Source organism: Chlorocebus sabaeus, chromosome 10 (assembly GCF_047675955.1).
Source record: "Chlorocebus sabaeus isolate Y175 chromosome 10, mChlSab1.0.hap1, whole genome shotgun sequence".
NCBI lineage: Eukaryota > Metazoa > Chordata > Mammalia > Primates > Cercopithecidae > Chlorocebus > Chlorocebus sabaeus.
This window is the reverse complement of record NC_132913.1, coordinates 25,633,927-25,641,664: the sequence shown is the minus strand read 5'-3', so window position 1 is coordinate 25,641,664 and position 7,738 is coordinate 25,633,927.

Genomic DNA, 7,738 nt, shown 5'->3' with positions numbered 1-7,738 from the left:
ATTAAACTGAAAGCGATAAAGGTACCAGTCTGAACTGGTTGTCAGATGCTTCCTGAATGTTTCCCATTAGGTCATTATTGAATATATGTTTATTTTCATACTTAGGAAGGCATTGGAAACATGCCCAACTCATCTATAGCAACTGACTACAGCTTTTAAAGCCCAAACATGCTGATGCTTGTTGATTGTAATTGGCCATGCTACATGGTGATGACTTTGGGAGGGTGGAGATGCTAATTTTGCAACTTTGGGAATCTCGAGTCAGCTAATTTAATGAGGACCCAGACTCCTTACTGTCAAAAGAGACTCTCATGAAATTAACCATCACAATTGTCTCCTTAATGTTAGCATTGAACTTGCCTAGGTTGGGTACTTTTATGGTATGAATTAGACCAATGTTGCTGGGTTAATATGCGTAGGTGGAAAGATGGGTACTGACTAGCTTTATTTAAATTTTCAGAGTCTTTGTGTATTTGGTTCTGTTTAAAGATTTTATGGAGGTAAAATGTACGTGAAATTATACATTCTCTCTCTTTTATTATCATTCTATTTATTTATCTGGTTCGTTTAGGCTAGTTATAGGTTCCCCATATGACACTGCTGTGTATATGATTATAGATATTTGTGCTCAATATTTTTACCCTGATCCTGGGTAGATCATGGAGCTAACATTTTTCAGGTGAAAATATGTACATAGAAAGGCACTTCTGCAACTTTGTATTGATTTCAAAGGCAAAGGCCTTTGTCAGCTTTCACAGACTAATGTCTAATGCACAGGTTTGCTTTTGACACCTCCAGTTACCCACCGGAGAAGTTTTACTTCCTCTCCCTGAAGAATCCAATGCACTCAAGATCTACATTTTTCTTTCATTTGATTCGATAATTTATTTACACTGATGATTTAGTAAGTTACCCATTTTCAGTGGCATTTTTGTTTAAAAAGGGGTACGTGGTGAGGAAATAGTTCATCTTAACACCAAAGAATCACGGAAAATGACAGGCAGCAATGATTGGTGGCAAGGACACTTTCAGGGAAAACATCTTCTGCAGTTATCTTCACTCCTGTAATCAACTTTGGTAAAAAGGCCCAGACTCTGGGATGTGATTGTGACAACCTGAGTCATAAGAATGAGTGGGTGTGTGAATGGGTGGGTTTGTGTCCTGGGGGAGATGAAACACAGGCAGAAGAAATACCTACTGAAAATTAAAGGGGCCCTACAAAACATCTTGAGGAATGACATACAGGGAAGGAACATGTTGAATAAATAACTATATGCACAAATGGCAAACCTGGAGCTCAGCTGTAGTATTTTCACATGGCTAATGATAGCAGTAACACAATAACAATAAGCCAGCATTTATTAAGCATCTACTCTGTGCTGAAACTGTGCTAAGTGCTTTATTGTATTTGTTCCCAGAATTCTTGCAACTACTTTATGAAGTAGATGTAGTCTTTATCTTCATTTTAGATGGTAAACCTGAGGCACGAGAAATCTAAATAAATCATTGGACATAGTAAGTTGTTAGAATTAGATCAAATCCAGGTGATTCTAATTCCAAAACCTAGTTTTTTTGTTTGTTTGTTTGTTTTAAGTTCATAAAATTCTTACAACTACTCTATAAAGTAGGTATAGTTTTTATCTTCATTTCAGATGATAAAACTGAGGCACGAGAAATCTAAATAAATTATTGGACATAGTAAGTTGTTAGAATTGGATCAAATCCAGGTGATTCTAATTCGAAAACCTAGTTTTTGTTTTGTTTTGTTTTGTTTTTTTGAGACGGAGTCTTTCTCTGTCGCCCAGGCTGGAGTGGAATGCAGTGCTGCAATCTCCACTCACTGCAACCTCGGCCTTCTGGGTTCAGGCAATTCTCCTGCCTCAGCCTCCTGAGTAGCTGGGACTACAGGTGCTCACCACAACACAGGCAAATTTTTGTATTTTAGTAGACAGAGGTTTCACCATGTTGGCTAGGCTGGTCTGGAACTCCTGACCTCCGGCGATCTGCCCGCCTTTGCCTCTCAAAGTGCTGGAATTACAAGCATGAGCCACTGCGCCTGGCCCAAAACCTAGATTCTTAACCAATGTACTATGCTACTTCCAACAAAGTCATTTCAGAGGCTTTTTTTTGTTGTTCTCAGAGAATTTTATAGGTCAGCTCAGGTCAAGGAAGGGAAAATGGCTATTAAGACACAAAATACGCGTATCCTACTATGAATTACTTTACCTCTTTTAAACATCTACTCATTGTCAGGATCAGATTAGACAAAGAGAAGAAAGTCATTTTTAAGATCTATAAATAACAATTTTAGAGAAAGCACAGAATGAAATGAGTGAAAAGTCCTTCCTGATCTCTATATTTTTATAGCAAAAACCATTATATGTGTTCTATTTTCATCAGGAAGATTATATGCTTATTTGGACTTTATATGTAAACTGATTTTTAAGAGTAACATTCTGAAGTTGTGAGGCTCTCCTAGGAAGTGGCTTCATCTTTTTCCTTGTTGAATTTCAGCTCTAGCACAGGATTGGCCTTTTGAGAGAGTAAGAGGGTGACTGACTCTCCAACATGAGGAAATGAGGTAAAATAAAGTGAGATATTGGCATTAGATGCCTGGATTCAGTTACCAGCTGTGCCTTTCCCATCTGTGTGGGACCTTGGGCAAATCAAATCATTTAAGCTCTCTAATGCAGTGATTCTGACACTTTAGTATGCACCAGAATCGCCCAGGCTTCTTGCTGAAACACGATGTGCTGGGCTCCACCCCAGAGTCTCTGAATCAATAGGTCTGAAATGGGCCCAAGCATCTGCCTGACACGTTTCCAGGTGATGCTAATGCTATCAGTCCAGGGCTACACTTCGAGAAACATCATTCAGAGTCTCATGTTTGCATCTTTAAAAGGGGATAATAGTATCTACCTCGTTAGGCTGTTGTAAGGTTTGGAGACAGAATCTCAAGCTGACTTTCTCACCTGTGCGTGTACACCCCACACTAGAACTCTACGTTCGTTTAGTGCTTAAAGTCCACTATTCAGACCCTCCATTTGGATTGTTAAAGGGACATTGGTGATTCCAGAGTTTCTGGAAAGTGTCAGTTAAAACTTAACAGCTACCAGATGTGTGGAGTTAACTTGCAAAAGTTACACGTATCTGAGAAAGAGGGAAAACAGGAACAGAGATCTGTGCTTACGCAGCATAGAAGAAAATGTCTGAAGAAGACCTTCTTCCCTTTCTGCATAACATTCATGAAGGTCTCTACTGATTTTCAGTATTTTCTAAATGCAAACTTGAGAACCAAATTAACTCATTAATTAATTTATTTAGCACATATTTACTGTGCCTTAAAAAAATCCTTGTGCTATGAACTCCTACAATACCACGTGAGGATAAGAAAAATATAATTCCTAGCCTCAAGAAAGTTTATTAAAAGTCCTTTGAATCTGTTTCTAGATTAAATTCTGGGTCTTCATCTATAATTTGAATATATTTGTTATTTTATAAGACTTACTGATCTAAATCAATCTACATATACTGAATATCACATTATTCTCTCTGACCTTTATTAAGTTTAGTGGATAGCACAAGAGAAATACCACAGACTCTGAATTCAAAGAATTAAGAGTTTATTAACCAACACATATTTAAATATTATATACTATCAGCACTAATACCACATATATTTGCTAAATATTAAGGAGTGTTCAAAGAAGGAAACCTAAAGGAAGATTTCCTTGTGATTGAAAGTGCTTTCATTTGGTGGACCCATCACTATATTTCAGAGGCAATTTGAGATTCAGTCATTAATACTATGACTTTTAACTTTAATCCAAAGTGAGACCCTAATGGAAATCTAAAACTTGCTGAAATACATGGCAAAGAGAAATCTGTTTGATGTTTTCCCTTATAAATACTATTTTACACTTCCATTTTCATTTCTTGGGTTCTGGAAATTCCAACTCATCCAAACCTTTACTGACAATATGTATGAGACTCTCTAAGTTTATTTATTGACTCGGAAGTTTTTATTTTATTTTATTTTGTTTTTTTGAGACGGAGTTTCACTCTTGTTGCCCAGGCTGGAGTGCAATGGTGCTAGCTCAGCTCACCGTAACCTCTGCCTCCTGAGTTCAAGTGATTCTCCTGCCTCAGCCTCCCGAGTAGCTGGGATTACAGCCCCTGCCACCACACCCAGATAATTTTGTATATTTAGTAGAGATGAGGTTTCTCCATGTTTGTCAGGCTGGTCTCGAACTCCCTACCTCAAGTGATCTGCCCACCTCGGCCTCCCAAAGTGCTAGGATTGCAAGCGTGAGCCACCATACCCGGCCAACTCTGAATTTTTAAAGTGATTCTACCCAAAGTTGGAGAAAATCTTTACCTGTAACTATATCTACATACCAGAGCAAATGAATGCACAAAGCTTACTGTAGAGTTTGACACTGATCATAAAGTTCCTTTGGTAATCTCTGGATATTTAATAAAATGTAGTATCCTTCAAAGTCAAATATGATATTGTTGACATAAATGTATCAACATGTTCTTGCAATAGATAGCACATAATATCTACTATGTTTTAGAAGTCACAAGAATGGTTTGGTACTGATTTTTGCACATATTCTATCTTGGTCCCACTTGAATTGAAAGGTTCTCATTTTCAAATTTTCAATTATAACTAAGGAGATAGGAAGAAGTCACAGAACAGATCTTCTGTCCTAAGTCCAGCCATTTTTGTTGTCAGTTATTGGGCTGTTGGTTGGAAAATTTAAGCCTGTAAAGGGAAAGGGGTGGAGGTGAGTCAAATGAGGCTAGGATATTTTTCACATCTGAAACTCTATGACCCTCCTTATGGCTGGTTAAAAGAATGGTAGCTAAAGGAAAAGAAATACCATTTCTGTTGAAAGTCTGAAAAGTCATTCTGAGTTTACTTAGTCATCAGTGCTTCATTCACATTAGCTTTTGTTTGTGTATTTGTCTGTTTTCACACTGCTATAAAGACATACTCAGGACTGGGTAAATTATAAAGCAAAGAGGTTTAATTGACTCACAGTTTTGCATGACTGGGGAGACCTCAGGAAATATGATCATAGTGGAAGGGAAAGCAGGCACGTCTTACATGGTGGCAGGTGAGAGACAGCCAGCAAGAATAGGGAAAACTGCCTAATAAAACCATCAGATCTTGTAAGAACTCTTTCACTATCACAAGAACAGCAGGTGGGAAATCACCCCCATGATCCAATTATGTCCTGCCCTCTACACGTGGAGGTTACAATTCGAGATGAGATTTGAGTAGGGACACGAGAGCCAAACCATATCATTTGCTTTGGTTTGTTTGTTTTTTGGTTCCTTTTGGGAATCATATTTACATGTGAGATTAAACAGAATCAGGTTATGCTTGCAGTGCTTAAAGTTCTTACTTTGACAGCAGCTCAGCCTCTGCTATGTTAGATGGGAGCCAGGAAGGACAGGAATAAAGAGGATATCCAAGGTTGAGTGGCTTTCTTTGTAAGTGTTCTTAGAGTATAAGGGGTGAATATGATAACCAAACATCCTTGGGGGAAATAGAGATATAAGAAAGCGTCACAAATTGTGAGGGAAAACTTTGAACTTTAACCATTTGATAGTTATGCCTAGAAATGATCCTGTTTTCTATTTGTAACTTTTCCAATTAAGTAATAGATAAAACCTGCAAACTTGAGGTCACACATTTTTTTAAACTTGAGAGCTTTTAACATATTTTAAAGATTTCACTGTAAAATTGTTTTATAAATTGCCACTCAATTAGCATTTGACTTATTTAATTAATACAACAAAGGAAGAAAAGAAAGCCAATATATCATCTCAGATTCTTATGTAGTTTTTTGAAAGGTAAAAACAGACCTCTTTATTTCTGGGTAATCTAATTTAAAAATCAGTAATTAAGAGTTGATATTTTAAAGAATAAGTTAAAGCATTAAGTTAAATTATCTCTATTTTCAGATGGTATGATTATGTGACCAAAAAAAATCAATAAACTATGTAAAAATTTCTATAATCAATAGTGTAATAAAATTGCAGCATTAAAACTGACATACAAAATTGAATAAACATATATATATATAGAGAGAGATTATTTGAAATAATAATAAAATTGAAGACCCAATTTGTGCTTAAAAACAAACACACAGACACACCTATACATAAGCTCAACATGAAATGTCTACAGCCTTCGTAAAGAAAACTATAGCACACACTATTGGAAGATCCAAAGGTACAGTTGAACAATCAGCAAAGATAAGTTTTGGATAGTAAAATTTGACATAACACAGATATCAGTTATTTCTAAGTTAATTAATACATTTAATACACTCCCAATAAAAATGCCACCAGTTTTTTTTTTTTTTTTTTTTCCTGGAACTAGAAAAGTTGTCTATAAAGTTGATTTGGAAAAAAAAAAGAAGCAAGAATAGACATAAGAACCTTTAAAAAAAAACATAAAAAAGGTAGACTAATCCTGAAATATATTAAAATATCCTATGAAACCTCTAAATTAAAATAATATAACATTATAGCAAAGGTTGAAAGAAAAACTAGACCCAAATACGTATGCAAATATAGTGTAAAATAATCTTAGTGGGGGAAAGAACTTATTTAAATAAATTAGTGTTGGCATAAGTAGATGGCAATAGAGAGAGAGAAAATTGGTCTTATTCTTCTTACTTCATACTAGGACAAATTCCAAATGTGCCAGAGAGTTGAGTTAAATCAAAGAAGTACTGAAACAAATCATAGGTGCAACCGTATATCTTAGGCATAAGAGAAACTCTCATAACTATAACTCAAAATAGAAGAGTGGTAAGGAAAAATATTAATAATTTGACAGCATAAAAATTCAAGATAATAACATCAAAAAACTTTTCATGGCAAAAACAAGGAAACACTATGAAAGTGAAAATGACAAAATGAGGAAAGTATTTGCAATGTATATCAAAGACAAAGTTTAATAGTATGAGTATCCAAAGAGTTTATAACAATAGAGAAGAAAAACATTCTACAAATCCTATAGAAAAATGGCAAGAGATTTAAGTAAAGATAGAAAAAAATAAAAATGGCCCTTAACTATTTACAGAGGTATTCAGCATCATTGGTAAAGCGTTCAGCAATTTAAAGCTACACTTAGATCCCTTTTCTCGTTTAGGAGATTGGCCAAAATACAAAAGTTTGACAGCATCCCTGCTAGCTGGATGAGGCATGCTCATACATTGTTGGTTGGAATGAAGAAATGTACAATTTCAAACAGAGGGCAAGTGGGCAATATCTATTAGTTGGCACAGAAATCTTACTTTTAGGAACCTATTTTGAATGAAGTGGAGGGAAAAACAAGATGACATTTGCACAGACTACTCATTGCAGCAAAAGGCTTAGAAAACCCCAAGTGCCCATCGTAAGAGGACTGGTTGAATGCTATGTTACAACCACATGATGGAGTAATATGTGGTGGTAAAGAGAAGTCGGAAAGATTATTATATACTACTATGAAGTCATCTCTGGAACTAATAGATTAAAGGAGAGACTTGAGAGACATAGCCACCCATTGCACTGTATCGATCTTATTTGTGAGTTGACAGACTTTTTCTACAAAGAGCCAGATGGGTAAATATCTTAGGCTTTCTGGGTTGGTCCTACAGTTTCTGTCAGAACTACTCATTTCTGCCCTTATAAGGCAAAAACAACCATGGATAGCCGAATGAACTGCATTCCA